The sequence below is a fragment of the Lissotriton helveticus genome, chromosome 8, assembly GCF_964261635.1.
Source record: "Lissotriton helveticus chromosome 8, aLisHel1.1, whole genome shotgun sequence".
Taxonomy (NCBI): Eukaryota; Metazoa; Chordata; class Amphibia; order Caudata; family Salamandridae; genus Lissotriton; species Lissotriton helveticus.
In genome coordinates, this window is record NC_136069.1 from 367,722,044 (window position 1) to 367,741,429 (window position 19,386).

The following is a 19,386-nucleotide window of genomic DNA, read 5'->3' on the forward strand; positions in this document are numbered from 1 at the left end:
AGATCCTGCAGGAATTCCCACCCCGTAAGCCCTGGTGGAAGAACCCCACGGTCTGTCCTTGGGGAGCCAGAGCAGGAAGGAGTTTCCTAGATTGCTCGGGACGCTAAACTGGTAGGCACCTACCCATCCCACAGCGGCGGAATCGCAGGACAGCCGGTCTAAAAGTAGTGACAAATGTAGATCTTGGAAATACAGGTCATGTCTGCTCAAAACACCTTGCTGGGAACAGCAGCACTGACACTGGCACATAGTTGCTGGAAAAGGCTGAAGTGTTTTGTTGAGTCTTTTTTTAAATCACAATGTGGTGTTTCAGGTATTCTGCTTTCAATCAGGATGCAGATCAAGCCTGATCCAAAGGAAACAGCAACTTTGTTGAGAATTGATCGCACCTTGTCATGCCACGGTCTTGTCAACAGACACACAAAACATCCTCACCAAAAACTCTGTAAACTGAAACATCCTCACTGTAAACTGGATCTGAGTGCACAGTTCTCTGTCGGCTTCAACCTCCTGAAAAGACTCAAACTCTGTAAAACCTTCAAAAGGACAGCTAAAATAGAGCCCATGAAACACATGCCTACCCTGCAGTTGCTTTGAAACCTGAATGTGCATCAAGCCACACTACTTGCAATCAATCACATGGAAGTGAAGCTACATTTCACTGAAACATGATTTTCATCTGTAAACGCTTGCCTCAAGACAACTTCTGCATGCCTGAGTGTAAACATTTTATAATGAAGAATTGGGAAACACACCTACACCTTGGCAGTCTCTGGTAGATTTACACCTACACCTTGGCAGTCTCTGGTAGATTTATCTGAAGTCAACTCAGACCTCAGCACATCACCATGCATCCTGAGGCCCCTTCATGTCATACTGATAAGAACTCTCTTTTTGGGTTTCAGCACATCTGATAGAAACTGTGTTCATTCAGTATCAGATCTTTGGAGAGAAACCAGACAATCACAGAAATAAGATCGTTGTCCTGAAACAGACATATGACATGAGTCATGCTGGGGGAGGTGGTATTTTATGGGCTGTCCCAGGTTGGCGAAGGGACTTATGTCCTCAGAATTCTGTTCAAAATATTTTATTGAGTTTTATAATACAGTAACTAGAAAACAGAGAAAAAATAACAGCTTGGAATTCATCCATTTAAAAATATATCTACAACAATAGTAGATAAAATGCATATTTAGCCTAACATTGTATATGAACCAGAAACCACTTAAGCTAAAAATATAAAAAAAGAGATGTGGTTACCTATATAATATTATCTAATACAATCTTATTTTATTTAATACATTAAATAGTAGTCCCAAAATCATCAAGAGTCTTCCAAATTAATGATTTGATTAAAAGATGACTTATTATTCTTACTTAAAGAGAATTCAACTCCATTTCTCATACATAATATCCCATCACACCAGGCATCTGTAATGCACTGGCAGATTTCCAATTCATAGTAATTATTTTGATAGCAGAGCAGAAGAAATCAATAAATCAAACAATCTGACATATAGATGATGGAAGCCCGTCTGCAATACTGCATAACCACATTTATTTCCATATTTACAAAGAATAGTTATTATCTAAGATTGGATTCCAAAATTCCCTTATTTTGAATAAATTGGGAGATTTTGCAAAAAACATTTTTTATGTTTAAGAAGCAGTATATCTAGATAGTCTATGCATAACAATGAAAAATTCTATACCCAAATATTTTGAATCTGCAATAAAACTATTAAAAGTATTTAGAATAACATCCTACAGTATAACTTATCCGTGATAATCAATAGTGGGCATATGAAATCTCGTATGTCAATCAGAAAAAAGATACACATATTTTACTGTGGCAGATAGCTGATATGTGAAATATCCCAGCATGGATCAATTTTTCCCTACAAGTGATTGTGGACCGTGGTATTTAACTTAATTATTAGATTATTCCATAAAGATACCTTCTTAAAGGATATAATTATATTGCTAAATATTGCATCTGGAGTGCTTTTTTTATAGTACTAAGAACAGGGGAATAAGACATTGTTATTTTTAGATCAATAGTAAGGATTGCCAGTAAGGGAAATGGTACCACAATATTTTTCTTGATCAAAACCCAAGAGGGTGTGAGGTGGGGGTCTAGATTAGAAAACCAATAAAAAACGTTGTTCAATTAAGAAGGAAAAACAATTTTTCCTAAAATCAGGAATTCCTAATCCCTCTTCTAATTTTGAGGTTTGTAAATGATTTAATTTAATTTATGGAACTTTATTATTCCAAATGAATTTAATAAGAAGTTGATTTATGTTGTTAAAGAAGTTTACAGGGAAAGGAACCGGTAACATTGATAAAATACATAGCACTTGCAGAGCTATCATTTTGATTGCTTCAATTTTCTCCCACTATGATAAATTAAGGGAAGATCATTTGTCTAATTGTTCGTAATTTTCGGTAATAGCTTTTTGCAAATTAAATCAACCGTATTTTTAAGACCAGCAGTATTCCAAATAATGCCAGTGTTATGTAACATATCCACAGCACAAAACATGTTTAAAGGAAAAAAATCAATTTTATTAATATTTAAAGTATATCAAGAGACTAATGCATAACCTTCTATACCATCTAATATCACCACAATAGTATGCAGACAATCATTGATACATAACAGAACATCACCTGCATAGTCTTAAAAGCATCCCAATTAATAATTTTATAAGTGTCATCCGGCTGATTATAAAGTAAGTATTCAGAGATAGCTGACAATAATTTGTTGCAATTTGCATCAGATATCATAACATCTGGATTAATTCTCCATCTAAGCATATGTTTGGGAATATCTTCAAGAGTTAAAGAAAAGGATATTAAGGCATGGTCTGAAACAGTTATAGGCTGTATTTTAGGACTGGAAATTGAGGGGCATATTTATAACAGAATGACAGAGCGCTGTGTTACACCGCACTTCGGCATTCTCAAAACGCAGGGATGCACCGTATTGACAATAATACGGTGCACCCCTGCGTTTTACCTAGTGCTGACGTTAAATTTAGCCGTCTAGTGTCAACTCAGGCCCCCTTGCACAATAGATCCGTAGGATTACTCAAGATATTAATCAAAGATTTCTTTACGAAGCAACACATTGAATGTAATATAAAGAGAAGAAGCACACAGCAGGAAAGGTTATGTTTGAAATCAATTGTATTGATATAAATCACAAAGTGAATTCATGGGGACAAGTAATAGAACAGAACTTTGGATAAAAAGTTATGAAAAGCAATGTATTATCATTAAATCGACAATTCATAACATTAACATCAGCTCCATAGATCAATGAGCAAAGCCAAAATCATAAATGAATCCTGGTATCCTTCGATGCAAAAAATGGCTGAGGAGTTGATGCTTTATGTCGACGTTTCGGTCTTGTAAGTTGTCATCAATAAGACCATCATCAGGACTAAGTTTTCATCAAATAAAACCCCTTGAATACACACAAAGTGTGGGGCCGATCTTCGGACTGGGCAATGTTTCAAACTGGGAATAGTTCTCCAGTGGGATCTGGTATTTCTCTTCTATACAGTCAGAGCTTATATGATGGCATATCGGTGAAGTTATTCTATTTGCAAGTCGGGCGGTGATGGTTGGAGTACTTCAGTACGATCAATAAGGAAAATATGTAGCCGCTCCGGTATCTCTCAGCTCGCAGTCTCTAGTTGCAAGGACAAGACTGCGAGCTGAGAGATACCGGAGCGGCTACATATTTTCCTTATTGATCATACTGAAGTACTCCAACCATCACCGCCCGACTTGCAAATAGAATAAATGAAGAGAAGTCCTCAGAGGAGATGATAGACTTGGGCGTTTCTTTCGTTGTTTTGGACAGTTTGTTCAATTGAAGTTTGACCATTTCAAAGAGTTTGCGAGGTCTGTTCTGGGCATTTCCTAGTTCCGCTCTGAAAATTTCCTTTTTTGAGTTGATGATGTTCTTGTTGTAAGTATTTCTGGCCTGGCGAAGAGTTTGAGGTGATCTGCCGAGGGGTGCTGTCTCCAGAATGTCCAGATAATTGTCCAATTGCTAAAATTCGATACGATTGTCACCACTGATTTAATGCAGTTTTCTTCAAAAAGCATCAACGCGTTTCAGTGGGCACTAATATTTGGCCAACACCTTCTTCAGGAAAGTTTACATGAAAGTCCCAATCAAAGTAAAAATCTGTTAGTTCTGGGCACACATAGGTCTCCAGAGAGCACTGCCAACGGGTACTCCGGACTGTCAGTACCTTCAAATGATGCTGGTCACAATATCATATCTTGCAATTACTGGTACAGAATAGGCCGTCGCTATCTTTTAGAGAAATCCTCTAGGTCTAGAAATTGGAGTGTAATCTTTTAGTGTTCAGTTTTCCCGACCACGCGGTCCATGATAAATCCGCGGGTGAAAATTAAAAACAGTCCCAAACAGGATCTGCACTCAGTTTCCTCCTGTGCATGATATGCGGCAGACTGGCGGGTTCAAGTTAAAAACAGTCCTCAGCAGGGATCTGTATTCCGTTGACGATTCCACACGGGCAGATACCTCCGGCAGTCAGTGTAAAAATATATGTATATTTTTTTAGATTTGCATTTTTCAATAGTGCAGACCCCCTTGCACAATAGGTTCCCTGCATGGCAACGAAGTCAAACTTAGCGACCTTACATTTAGCTGCCTAGTGTCAACGCAGACCCACTTGCACAATAGTGCAGGCCCCCTTGCACGATAGGTTTCCTGCTTGGCAACAAAGTCAAACTAAGTGATGTATATAAGCTACGTCAGGTTGAGTGTGCCGAGTCCTAAAACCATCAAAAATAAAGTCTGAAAAACAGGAGGGTGGAAGTCAAAATGTTGGGGGAAAATCACGACAAGGATGTCAGGTCCAATAGTCCCCCAAAGTCATATGCCCTATTTAAAGCATTTTTAGCCAATCTCGGAGGCTCACTTATCCTACTGATAAGCATTTTACTTTCTTTGCTAATGCTCATCCTACATATTCCAGTATTGATTACTTTCTTCTAAGAATCTTATGACATTCAGGCGCATATACAAGGGGTTATCGCCACCAGAACATCCCTTTTTTTTAGGTTCTGGTGTCTGGTGTTGATAACCCCTTCACCTCATTTAAAGGAACCAGTGGATACTCTGGCTACTCTATTGAAAACACAACCGGGATTGTTCCTCATTTGTCTGTCAGATATAAGAGGGAACGCTATGCTAGCTCACTATGAAAATCTAAGCCAGTGCATCAAACAGTTCTTGTCAAAACCTTTTCGGACAAACAAGGGGGGCCACAGTGGTTCGATGAGCACTGTTCGGTGGCCAACCGTAGGTTAAGGAAGTCCTTTGTAGCCAGCCCATGTGATTGGGGTGAGGTCTGAGTAGCTCGGAAACTTTACAAAAGCACCTTGCAGGTAAGGAAGGATGCACTACATATGAGGAATTGGTAGCTTCTGGAACATGCTGTGGTAGCAAAAAACAGGAAGGCGTTTTGGGATAAAATTAAGGAGATTAGGCAAAAGAACACTCTCCTGAATTGTAACATCTTTCAGCCAGGATGGGTTTCACATGTTAGTGCTATCTACCACCTGCAGGAAAAGGAGAGTTTGGGTGAAATTTTGCAGGACCATTTATCCCACTCAGCCCCATTTTCAGTATCACTGCCAGAAGTAGAGGTATTCATTTATTCAAGCTTACATGATAAGGTCACCAGACCAGATAGGGCACCAATGGACCTCATTAAGTTAAACATTTGCTTGTGGGCACCCCTGATTACCACTGTCTTTAATCACTCCTTGAGATATAACATTCCCAGCTCATGGGCTCTATCTACCATTGTGCCCATTCTTAAAAAAGGGGATCACATGTCACCTAAATGTTACTATCTCCCTCATTGATAGCATGGTCAAAATAATGGGCAAGGGAGTTTTATAACCGCCTTTATGTCATGGGCCAAAGATAGCAACATCTTCTGTTCCTTCCAATTTGGCTCCGTTCTGGATTGGGCACGGTGGAGCAATGCCTAAATCTAAATCTAAGAGTCAGCAAGTATACCATTGCTAAATGCTGCACCTGGCCTTCATGGACCTCTCTGCAGCCTTCGACTGTGTCAAGAGAACCAAGCTGTGGCTGATGTTATTGGTTCTTGGTGTGGAGGTGGCACTAGTGAGCTCTTACATATTTTAAATGACAATCTAGCTGCGAAGGTCTACTTTGGACCAACAGGTGAAATGTCTTAATTATTCTCCCTTGCATGAGGGGCAAAGATGTATTTTGGCTCCATTACTTTTCACTATTTACATAAACGGTCTGTGTCCCTCCCTGATCTCGACCTCATTAGATACCCCTAAGATTGGCCATAAACAGGTGCCTGCATTATTATATGCTGATGACTCAGTCTTACTGTCACAAACTCCAATTGCTCTCCGCTTGCTAATGAATCATTTTGGCTCTTTTTTGAGCAGTTTAGATTAAGTAACGAACTATGGGAAGTTCTACGTTATGGCCTGCGGGGCAGGCAAAAAAACAACATATCTAAGCGTTTAATAAAATTCCAATTGCTCAGTAGCATCAGCAACTTTAGCTATTTAGGGATCATTTTTAATTCCATGGGCTCTTGGCAACCACAGCTCAACAGCTATCGAATTAATCTCAGTACGACAGCTGGTTCAGTGTTCAACTTTCCAAGGGCTGTAGGGAAAGGGACCATCTCCCCCTTTTGAGTATATATAATATTCAGTGTGTCTCCACTTCTCTATATCGTGCAGGGGTCTGGGGACATTTTAATGCTTCTTCCCTCCAAGCCAAGAAAAATCGAATTTGCTAGAGGCTACTTTATCTCCCCACACTAACCTCAAATTTAATTATACATTCTGAGCTAACCCTACAATACATCTCAGACAAAGCAAACTCAGGGGAATATTACCAACGATTAGCGATATTTATCGCTAACTAGGCTTAGCAACAAATTGTTTATCGCTAAGCATCGCCGGAAATCATCACAGAGATAATGTGCTATTAGCAACGTTTATCTCCAAAGCGATACATTTTCCGGCGATAGCGTGAATATCGCTGCGAATACAGCGATATTCACGCATTAGCGACAGAATGCTCTTAGCCATGTTATCCACCTCCTATTGGATAACATGGCTAAGAACTGGTCAGAGCAGGCGTTAGTTTTGGCGATAGCGGGAATATTTCCATCGCTACGCCTGCCTTGCTAATAGGCGATAGCGACGTTAGCGACTGCTTTAAGTCGCTAACAGGTTGGGTACTCCCACTTTGTATGTCATTAGTGATAAATATCGCTGACATGCAAAGCGGGCCCCAAACCGCTCGCTATTGCCTAAAGCTGTCGCTAACTGTTTTTAGCGACAGTTTGCTAATAGAGCGATAGAATTATCGCCGCTTAGCGGCCGAAAACGGCCGCTAAAGCGGCGATAATTGCCTATCGCCCTGCTTGGTAATATGGCCCTTTGTTCCTCTGCAGCTGTGCGTTAGTTTGTGGCCTAACCCCGGTGCCAGTTTGTGCAGGGATGTCATAATTTAGTTTGGACAAGGACCTCACAATTCCTTGGCTTAATTACATTTCTAAAACTGTATGCGAAATGGGATTGTCTCTCCTGTTCACCGCCAGTTCAAGTATTAAAAGAGATGATCAATTAATGGTTAAGACTCACTTTTTAGAGCTCTGAAAATTACACAGGCTGCATAATGAATTAAGGAAAAACTCTCTGTGGGAATATTATAGTTTTTTGCACCTGCTGAACATGTAGTGTACCTGGCCATAGATCTTACACGCTAGGAGAAGTCCTTCCTATTCTGTTTTTTGGGCAGAAGCGGTTTGGCTGCTTTTATTTTTTCGGATGACTGCAGCACTCTAGGGGGTCTGGCACCACCTTGCCTTTGTGATGATTTGGCTAACCAAACTTGTTACGTTTTAGCTAAAAAAAAGAAAGACATTTTTTGTGTTTCCTCAAACCCTTATTAAATTCCTTAGGGCACGGGTAATGCAGGGAAGCGTTATTCTATCTGAAATAATTAAATAGCATTGACATTTGCTTCAGATGAGATGCAGGAAATCTATGGAAAGTTAGATCTCTGGGTGCAGACTGCTCTTTTATATTTCTACAAAAGAACTGTTCCTAATATGATGATTGGTGGTTGCATTATTGCTAGATTTTTAGTAATAGTTTTATTCTTGTGTTAATAGTTGGTTTTTATAATGTCTTCGAATGTCGTGCTTTTTAATAGCATATTTTATATTTTATAATATAATGTCTGGATGCCTTTTATGGCCAATTTAAGCTGAATAAAGATTGTGTTACTTTACTGTGTGCATTCTACCACTGTTAATTGATATTCTATTGTAAAATGTGTGGCTGGTATTGCAATACACTGGTTTTTATAATGTCTTAAGAATGTCGTGCTTTTTAATTGGATATTTTATATTTTATTTCATAGTGTTTGGATGTCTTTTATGGCCAATTTCAGCTGAATAAAGATTTTTTTACTTTACTTTGTGCATTCTACCACTGTTAACCAGTGCTGAAATGCTTGTGCTCTCTCCTTTAAACATGGTAACTTTGGCTTACACCCAATTGGCATATTTAATTTAATTGTAAGCCCCTAGAAAAGTGGCACTACATAGAACCAGGGCCTGTAAGTTAAATGTTACTAGTGGTCCCACAGCACTCATTGTGCCACCCACTTAACTAGAGCTTGGCATGTCTCAGGCCTGACATTGCAGCCTTTGTGTCCAGTTTTAAACTGCCATTTCGACCTGGAAAGATAAACCTCTTCGTAGGTTCAAACCTCCCTTTTTAATACATATGGGTCACCCCTAGGAATAGACCTAAACTACCCAGATGGCAGGCTGCAGTATATTTAAAAGCTTGGGCATGTATTTTTAAGTTTAAATCTTTTTATAGATAGAAGACAGAAATGCAACAAAACAATACAGTGCCATCTGCGAGAAGCCAAGCAGGGTGTGCAAGATAATAAGGCAATTAGAGACATTGACCCCGAAGCAGCTGCAACCGTATCTAGTTCTGTAAAAAAAGCCGGAATCGCGGTCAGGGGGGCCTCAAGTGTAGCAATGATATCGCCCGCGTATAAACCTATGGTGTGGCGTTCTCCCCCGAACTGGACCCCGGTGATCAAAGGATTCTCCCACACCCTCTGAGCCAAGGGCTCCATATACAGAGCAAATAGCAGCGGAGAAAGCGTGCACCCCTGCCTCATTCCCTGTGCTATCGAAAAGGGCTCTGAGTTATATCCATTTACTTGGACCATGGTTGAAGGGCAGCGATAGCTACTGAGTACCCACTTGCAAAAGTGGTTCACCACTCCGAACTGCTGCCCGGGTGGCCTCCAGAAAAGGCCAGTTCACCCTGTTGAACGCCTTTTCAGCGTTGACCGACAATACCACTTGCTCCACCGGTTGATGGTGGGCCTTATCAAGGTGGTGGAGTAGTCTCCGTGTGTTGTTTCCACATTACCTAGTTGCCACAAACCATGCCTGGTCTGGGTCCACCAGACCCGGCATCAGTGGCCCCAACCTAGCAGCCAAAATCCCTGTAAAGAGCTTTAAGTCAATATTCAATAGGGATATTGGCCATTAAGAGGCGCAGTACCGACTGTCCTTGCCAGGCATGGGGAGAACAACAAGTGAGGCGAGGAGCATTGTGGGTGGGATGTCGGAAGTGTCCCCTATCGCATTAAAGAGTCGGGGTAATATCAGCGCCAGGATAGTACAGAAGGTTTTATAAAATATAGCGGTAAACCCATCGGACCCAGAGATTTAAGGTGTTTGAGTCGGTCAATGGCTGAGATCACCTTCTCAATGCGATTTGGGCTATGACGAGTGGAGGCCTGATCCGGAGTCAGTCAGGAATGAGTTATCCCCTGCAGTTAATTTAGAGAGTCCTGTTCAGACAGTTGTTGCTCTGTATACAATTCAGCCTAAAAATTCCCAAACGTACAAGAGATGTCTTCATCCAGAGTATGCTCAGAGCCATTCGCGTCGCAATCCTTCTGGACCGTAGCCGCCTGACGCTGGGCGTGCACTTTACGGGCCAACAGGCACCCACACCTATCCCCCCTGTGTAGAAAGAGTGCTTCAGTTGTAGGGCAGCATACGCCCCCCTGTTAAGGTCAAGGCCAGCCAGCTGCGAGCGCTCTGCCTCCAGGTGCCGCCACACCCGAGGCGCCCAGATCAGCTTATGTATACATTCCAGCTCCCGCCAAGGAGGTGGCGATGAGGTCCCCCCTTGCCACCAGCTTGAGCCTTTCCCATAGGGATGGGATTGGGATATCCGGGGTATCATTGAAGGCCAGGAATTCCTCCAGTTTCTTGGTTAGGTGCTCCACTACCGGGGGGTGAAGGAGGGTATTGCGCAACTGCCAAGAGTATGGTGGTCTGTCTGCGGGAAGTATTGCTAGTGTCAGGGTTAGCACAGCATGGTCTGAGAGTGTACGGGTTTTGGTGTCTGAGGTGCATCAAGGGAAGCAGGGATTGGGAACTGATGAAATTATCAATCCTAGTGTAGGTCTTATGTGCATGAGAATAGAATGTATAATCCACCATTGTGTGAGGGTGAAAGGAGCGTCATATGTCAATTCTGTAGCCATTCCCTCCCACTCTTGGGTAGGGCCCCTGTTTGTCCCTGCCTTTGAGCTGAGCGGTCTAACTGATTATCTAACTCTGTGTTTATATCTCCCCCCACCAGTAGCTGTCCGTCTGGATTTGCCGTTAAGCCTGTCACTGCACTACAAAGAAAAGCCTCTTGGCCCTCGTTGGAATGGTGGCAAGCGTAATAGGTGTGCATCAATGGATATGGAGAAAGCCAGGAGCTGCCCCTTGATTTGAGATATTTTTGCTCCCACCTCCCCCTTGAAGTTGCGGGAGATAAGGATGGCAAATCCAGCCTTTTTGGGAGGGGAGTTAGGAGAAGTATTGATGTGGAAAGACTTAGATCGGAATCTATGGGTGTCCCTGGGTAGGAGATGCGTCTCCTGAAGAAAGCAAACATGTGCGCCTGAGTACTCAAGATAAGATAGGATAGCCCTTCTCTTAATTGGGTTGTTTAACCCCTCTTCGTTCAAAGTGAGAATTTAAAAGTTTGTTAGCATGTGGACTGGGGTTGAAGTGTACAACTAAATAAAATGCCAATATGTGCCAAGTGTCCCTGCTTGTGGGCATCCTCATAGTGTTGAAAAGGGGAACTGGTAGGGGGCCACACCCTAACATGATTTAGGCTGGGCATGTAAAGGGACGGGGGAGGAGATCAGAAAAGAAAGAGGAACCCCCAACGAAAACAACTATACAAATATAGAAAAATGTAATTTGGCAAACAAGTGTCTGGAGTTTCCGGATTCTGAAAGATAAGCTGCGGGGTTCCAGTGGCCAGTGTCTCTCCTGCCCCCCTCCAGGTGCATCCCCGTACTTGCGTTAGAGTGTTCCTGAGGACGGACATGGAGGACAGCCAAATGTTCACCGTTTATTCTTCTGCGGTGGTCGAGGACTACTCAGAGGGGACCCCGGTAAGAGACGCCAGGACCGCCTGCCGTTCCCTGCCCATGGTGTCCAGATCAGGTCGCAATGCTGGGCTCGGGGGCTTGATGGTGGTCCATCCATGATCACTTTGGCACCTTCTACTGGAGTTGCTCTGTTGCGGCTTCTCCACTGCAGGTTCGTCAATGTTCAATAGCCACTGAGAGAGAGTGCAATTGCCTGAGCTCCCCTTTGAAAGTGGAGATCAGCTGAAGGGGTGCCCCCACGAGTACAGGATGTCAGCTGTCCATAGGTGCATATTTATGGGTCTGAATGCCTTGCGCTTCACTAATGTGGATGCTGCTTCGTACAGTGTGGGCCTATGGCCTTTATATTGGAAAAGGAAGTCATTCCTGGCTGTTCGGAGGAATGCGCACCTTATAGCTGGAAATCGTGCACACATGTCAGAATGTCTGCCCAGGGGCCTTGGGCGGCCCTCCGAGACCCCACTCTATGGGTACAGTCCATCTCGATCGGGAAGTCCTGCGTTTCACCCAGGAGCGAACGGAAGAGGTCAGCCACCAGTGCCTCCGTGTTGGTATCCACCGATCTGTAAGCTATGCCTCGGATGAAGCATGTTATTTTGCCGGGACCTGTTTTCCAAGTCCTCCGCGTGGACCTGGAGGTCAAGGTTCTGCTCTTGTAGCCGGAGAACTTCTTGCTGAAGGCTCTCTAGTACCTCATCACAACCAGCATTGCATTCCTTCAGGGTGTTGACCCTCTCACCCAGGGATCCCATATCTTGTCGTACCTCCGGCAAATCAGCCGAGAGGTCTTGTTTCATAGCCAATAGGTCCTCACGGAGGGAGGAGAAAAGAGATTTGTGGAAGGATCGGTTAACTGGGGACTCTGCTCCGTCCGCTCCCTCCATTTCCTCCGAGGTCTTCGAGGGAGTCTGACCGTTGGACTGCGAGTTGGGCCGTTGAGCAACATCTCTTTACCGATCTGTCTTTCCGACCCTTGCTGGCCACCATTGCAGGGTGCCGACGTCTTCAGACTGGGGTAAACACCGCAGCCTCTTGCCTAGATGCCACAAGGACAGTCAAGCAGCCAGCTGGCCAAGGGTCCTGCTCTCCACCTCCTATGCTATGATCGGTGGCCTCCTCTGGTGTGCCCACTGAGTCTCAGGTGGGCACACTGTCATAGTCTAGCCTTGCACAGAAGGCGCTGCTCTGTGCCCCCAATATGTGTCCAGGGACCAGGCTACTATCCCAGGCTTAGCCCCACCCTGTGAGCAACCTCATGCCTCCGGAGTAGACCGCAGCTAGGCTGACGCCGCCCCCCCCGGACTCAGTAGGTCGGTGCCGTAAATGTCCTTTGAGCAGGAGAAGGAATGGGGCACAGGGCCCCCTGATCAGCAAGCCAGGGCTCACACTGCTGATATGATGCCTCCACAATCACTCCTGGTGTGAGAGGTCCAGCGAGGGGTCGTCAATGCTTTGGCCGCTCTCACCTGGAAAAGATGACTCCAGGAGGTCTCTCAGCCCCTGCCCACTGCCACACCACTGATCTTCCTGGGGACGAGCCCCCCCGCTGTAGCTGTTGTGGGGCATGTGATCATCGCCCCACGGCCCCCCAGCCCACTGTCCTGCATTGGTTACACCAAGGGGCCGACGGCCCAGTCCCACGCCGGTCCTTTCGTGCACAGGCCCACTTGTAGGCTGCTGAGGGTGCCTCCTCACTAACCAGTGTGTCGATGTATCACGCTGTTGGCCGGTCTCAGCTCTGCTGCAATCTGGCCTCCCTCACTGCCTTCCTCGATGTCGGCCCTTGGATTTCCCGGGACGGCTCCTCCTCGATGCCACGCCAGCTGGTGGGAGGCCGCAAACTTGTCAAGCCTGCAAGTCAACCACAGACCGGGGCCTTACATGGATCGCCGAGGTCGGCTCCTCCCACTCGGAGCCTCTGGCCGGCAAAGCTCTACTGACGGGCGCTGCCTCCCCTTGTCTGTTCCCCTCTGATGTTCCTGCGCTCCGAGCCTAGGGGGTTCCAGTGCGACACCCTCACCGTCTCTGCGCCAGCTCCCTTGTGGCGTCTGCATGCCGGCTGCCCTCTGATGCCGAGGCCGCCCCCCGGCGACCAACCCGTGGGCAGCACCAAGTCTGGTGTTCATGCTCCAGTGGCATCCAAGCCAGTAGAATATCCTCCGGAGGGGGTCGCTAACCTCAGAAGCCCCCCTCTGTCCCTTTTGAACGGGGCTTTACCGGGGGGAGCGATGAGACCCAAGAATGCGTCCTATCGGGTTGCCATCTTGGCCACACCCCCTGGGTATGTATTTTTAAGTTTTACATGTCCTGGTAGTGAAAAACTCCTAAATTAATTCTTCACTGTTCTGAGGCCTACCTCTCCCGTAGGATAACACTGGGTTAACCTATTACCTTTAATAAGTAATAACTTTCAATTGGGAGCAGGTGGGATTATTGAGTTTGGTGTCTAAGATATTGTAATTTAAATCCCTCTTTAATGGTAAGGTTGAACTTTAAGTTGCAATTCGGAAACTATCACATTTGGAAAGTTAACATTTTCTTGTTCTAACCATTTTGTGCATGCAGCCTGAATCCTGGCTTACATGAGTGGGTGTAGAGGGCAGTTGGTCTTTCTGTATTGCTCTCACACAATGAGAAAAAGAGTAATAGGTGTTGGCAAGATAGGCCATCTCTGACTTGATGAGGGGGAGGAACTGTCACCTGCCAAACTTGCACATCACAAATGCTCTGCAAACTTTGACTATTGAAACTCTGTCTAAAAGTGGGCCAGAAATCATGTTAAAGTCTCCTCCTAGAATAAGGAGTACATTTCTAATTTTCGGAATTTCTAAAGAAATTAATCTCCAAAATTCAGGATTATCTTGTGTAGTGAGCTTAAAAAGTAAAGAAATAAAGAAGTTATTTGTCAATTAATGTTTGAACATACACATAACATCCATCAGAATCATGTTTTTGATTTAAAATTGTATCTTGTAACTTACTAGAGAACATATATAGCCCTGTGCAGGTGATATGTACCCATTACTTGTCATACCATCTAGGTGAGTTTTTTGCAGAAAACATATATCCACTTTGTATTTATGTGAATAATTTAATATTTTCTGTCTGTTTATTAGGTTGTGGCGTAAATCTTTAATGTTTATCAACAAGCAAACCATACATGACAGACAAAACAGATACAACCCTAAAGGAAGAACACAATAATTGATACATTGTGAAAACGAAGGTACAATCAAAGATGAATAGAGGGTGCCATGATTCCCGCTGAAGGAAAAGAAAAGGGGTTATAGGAGTGTGAGATCACAAAACAAGCAGGTTTGCAAGAAAAACAAGGCTCCTTTAAGGCTGACTGTCAAATTAGACATTAAAGGCAGCATCACTAAGAATTCTTAAGAGGAATAATTTAGTGACTGAGCATAAATGAAGAAGTAAATAGCAGGATATGCCTTAAGGATTACAGAAGAATAACAAAGCCAACACCATTAAGAAAAATCAAGAGAATTACAAAGCCAGCCTCTTCTCATCAGGCTGGCCCTCCTCTCTCTCAGTCATTAGACAGGAGTTGCATTTGATTATATTCCATCCTCAGCTGGATTTAATCAAAGAAAACACCACCAATTTGCAGCCAGGAGCTTCAAAGCAGATAAAACAGTAAGAAAGGGAGCCAAATCTTCTCAAATCGACAAAATTATGTAATTATGGTAGTGGGTAATGACGGAGCTCCCAGTGCGCCCACCATCTGGGTCGCATGCTCTCAAATGACTGATCCTTCTTTAAATTCAGTATTATTTTAGCCAGATCTCTCTTATGAAGCCTGGAGACCTCTCATTGTGTAAGCATGGACAGGTAAGAGGATGAGGAATCCACATGCTCCAATATCATTACCAATATCAATGCTAACAGAAATGGGTTTATTTATTTGTGAGGATGGCACCCTCACCAACGTACTATACCCACACTGGTAAGGTCAAAACACAGTTCTGACATAATCTTTGCTGAACTCCTTATAGCTGAGGTACACGCAGCTGCCAATCCCCAGAGAAGTGCATTCTAAGTTCAAGCAGTAGCAATAATTTTTAAGAAAACAACTTGGTAAAATTAATGATTTATTTTAGCAATTTAGAGAACAATGGCATGAACAAAAATACACTAATATCATCAAAATAGGTAAAGGAGAACCAGAAATATGAAGCTTTAAAGTTTTGGGGAATACAGCACAAAGAAAAAGTAAAGCGGCATCCAACCTATGCTCAATTTCAGGTCGACTGTGATGGAGTAGAGGTCACATACACCAAGCTGGTCATCCAGATCAAAATTTTTACATTCTGAAGTAGTCTTTCTATGCAAGTCGTAATCTTCCAGCAGGTCAAGGTCCAATAACGTGACCAGATAGAGTCCCTTGAAGGAGGAAGTGTTGTTGCCGAGCTCCAGCTGAAGCAATTGGTTTTGGCACCAATAGCTCCAAGTTGGACAAAACTGGATGGCATAGCTGATTACGTAACTTTTCAGATCAGAAAGATTTACTTTCTCGCCCCGGTCCAAAATGTTATGGTTGGACTTAATCTCTTTTTTGGAAGTCAAATTCCTCCAGCAAAACAAAGCTGGAAGCTGTAAATGGACAGGGCTCTATGAGACCAGATACCTTTGCCACAAGGCCCCCCTGAACCAGTTTCAGAGTGGAACAAGCCTGTTTTCTTGCTTGACTTAAGTGCAACCTCCCTGGGCACACTTCAGTACTTTGCCCTGGTCGTCTGAAAACAAGACTATGTCCCAAGGCCAGCTCTACATCCCGCAGGTCGTCAAGCACCAGGCCTCTCTCCAGTCAAATCCCCTGCAGGGTGCAGCCCTTAGTATTCAGCTGGGCATTCTTGGAATCAGTAATCCTTCTGTTTTTTGTGTCCCTGAAGGAGAAAAACAAGAGACCAACCACTAGAACCCTGGAGATCAGTTTCAGCTTTGGGTGTCAGCATTTGTTAGGATGCTGTGAGTCCTTGTGCGAGCCTTCTTCTTTCAGCAGGAGTCTTCTTCCAGCATGGTCCTCTTCTTCAGATGCTTTTCCCAGGTCAAGGAAGGTGCTGAGGAGGTGGTGTTGAAGGTGCCAGATTTATCCTGTGTACTTGGCAGTGACTAGAGAAATTCTGTCTCCAATCCTAACTATCTTCTCACAGTATTCCACCTGCTTTTGCAGCACTTTCTCTTTGCCTTACTGTAAAATTACTTAAGAGCCCTGTCTCAAGATGGCACAAACCAGCTTCCATCAAGCAGGTGTGTCTTAGGCTCCTAAATCACTCCCCTGATCATATGAACTATTGTCCTACCTAACAAGGCATACACTGATGTTCCCTCCTATTGTGAGTGGAACTATGTTGTCTGGTAGAGTCCTGGGAAAGGATAAGAGACTCTCTTCTTTGTGTTTCTAAGCCAAAAGAGGTCATGCTAAGGCTACCCTTTCTTCTGTCAAATGTTCCTGTCAGCTGTTGAATAGCAAATCCCTGTTAAGTGGTCAGCCCTTAACACCTATTGACCCTTCATGTGCCATTGTCCTCCAAGCCAAAGTCTTTAACTCAAGGATGTGCATGCCAGCTTGGGCGGTGTAGTGAGTGCCAGAACTGGTTTAAACCAGTTCTGGCTCAGTCAACCTAAAGTACATTTGTATAAAGTTGCCTTTCTGCTTACGTTATCAAAATGTGTTTTGGCCATTTAAATCAGATGTTAGGAACTAAGCAGGACATAACTTCGAAGCATTTTCTAGCCTTTTCCTAAGTGAAGATTCGAGTTGATATTTTATTCCCACATAAATTTTCTTAGGAAAAACCTAGCCAAATAACTTTTGGGAATTATTTCCCTGGGAGGTAATACCAACCATAATATATAGTATGCCATACATTTTTTTGTATAGAAGCACCCTTCCCTATGGGATATAAGGTACATTTTACTGCTGATTTATATAATATAGGCTTTTCCTGTATGGCAAATGTATTTTTCCCTTCCATGTGTCACTGCAGCCAATTTAAATTGTAGCCCAGTCGGAGCACAGTCGTGCTGCTGACATATATTGTTTCATATATGTGGGTGATGTAAATACAAACTACAGCCCACATATGATATTCGACTTTTCATTCCATAAGCACCATTAGGTATAACTTACAAGGGACTTATAAGGATGTTAAATAGGAAATACAGAGGATTTATTCAATGGTGACAGAGTATACATACCACCAAGATAAAGGTCCACCCATCAAACTTCCATGGTGAAGGGAGCAGTTTATTTTTTATTTTCAAATATAATATTGTTTTGGCATGTTCTTTTTGGAGAAAAAAAGAAAAACTATTTGTGGCAGGGCTTCATCCTGTTAATGGAGACCTGCACCAAACTGTTAACAACATTGACAGGAACTACTGTGACAGCAGTTCCTGCTAATGCTTTAAAAATGACCGCCAGCTAGGCAGTTATTTCTAAATTTGGCGGGCAAAATTGTCTCCGCCTGGCCAGTGGAGAGTACTCAGTCTGCCAAAATGTAAATCAGTTCCAAATGTTAGACTTTCTATATCTAACTCGACATGTATGTACCTTGGCGAGCTATATATCTTAAAGGTACGATGATGTGAATTTAAGAATAGTAAATATATTTTTCGCTATACGCACTTACCTTTTGATATTTTGTCCCTCCATATTCTGTTCTTGATATTCATGTACCACAATATTCTGGGTATCGTCATTCAGCAGTTCAACCACTGTAAATAGGTTTTAGTAATTAAAAATGTATTACAAAGGTCTTGAATTAAATTCTTGATTTTCTGGCAGATGCCCTTCCTTGAGTAATACACATGGAAACCCATAACTCTGACTGGAAATAAATGTACTACTATAAAAAAAACAAGTCATTTCACTCACTCTCAATTTAAAGTTCAGTATCATTTCAATGAAGACTTTGGTTTTCATATATTTTTTAGGGCAAAAAGACGAAATGAGATCCTATAATTTTTCTGTACATTTTCTATTTTGTACAGTAATCATATAGTGTACACTAACCCATTTTAAACAAGTGGGAGCATAGGGAAGCAACTTGAATAATTATTCAAAATGAGAAGCAGATAAGGTGGGACCATGATAAGCCAGCAGCCCACTGAAGGACTGGACTATTTAAGGCCCAGCGGTGCCAGGGGACAACACCTGAAACCTTTCGTGGGTTACCTGTTCTGGCGTACAAAATGACAGAGACACGGGACACTTCCTTCGGCGTCAAAGATCAGCGTTTATTACTGCAGGGATACAGAAATCGCTAGAAGTACAACAAAGTGTAGGTTCTGAGAGTCTGCTTCAAATTGCAAAAGTGAATCGCTCCTTTTATACACATTTTCATCATTACACAACATACGAACAAAAGGTTTACAACTCAGTTCCCATAGTAAACGTTAAAAGGATTGCATTCATGTTTTCAGAAACCCGGAACATAATTACAGTAGCATTGCCGGTTCCCAACTGTAAAAGCACATCATCTCGCCGCTAGGCACATTCCGCTCTAGTTGTAGACAGGCGAAAGAAAGAGACAGGAACAGGTGCAAGGAAGACAGACAACAATGCAGAAAGAAGTGTGGGGGTAATAACGGAAGTGTGATCACAGGATCAAAGGATTCGAGCCTAGCGCATGCAGGGCTGAAACAATAGCCCGGCGCGGCAAGATTACCCTCGAGCGGAGCCATCTGCCTTTGCAGTGTCATTCCCCTCGTCATAAAAGACGCACAAAAGGGATATGCATCTTCCGTAAGGCTTGGGAACTCAGGGTCATGAAACGGACATTTGCCTGTTTGCTGACTAC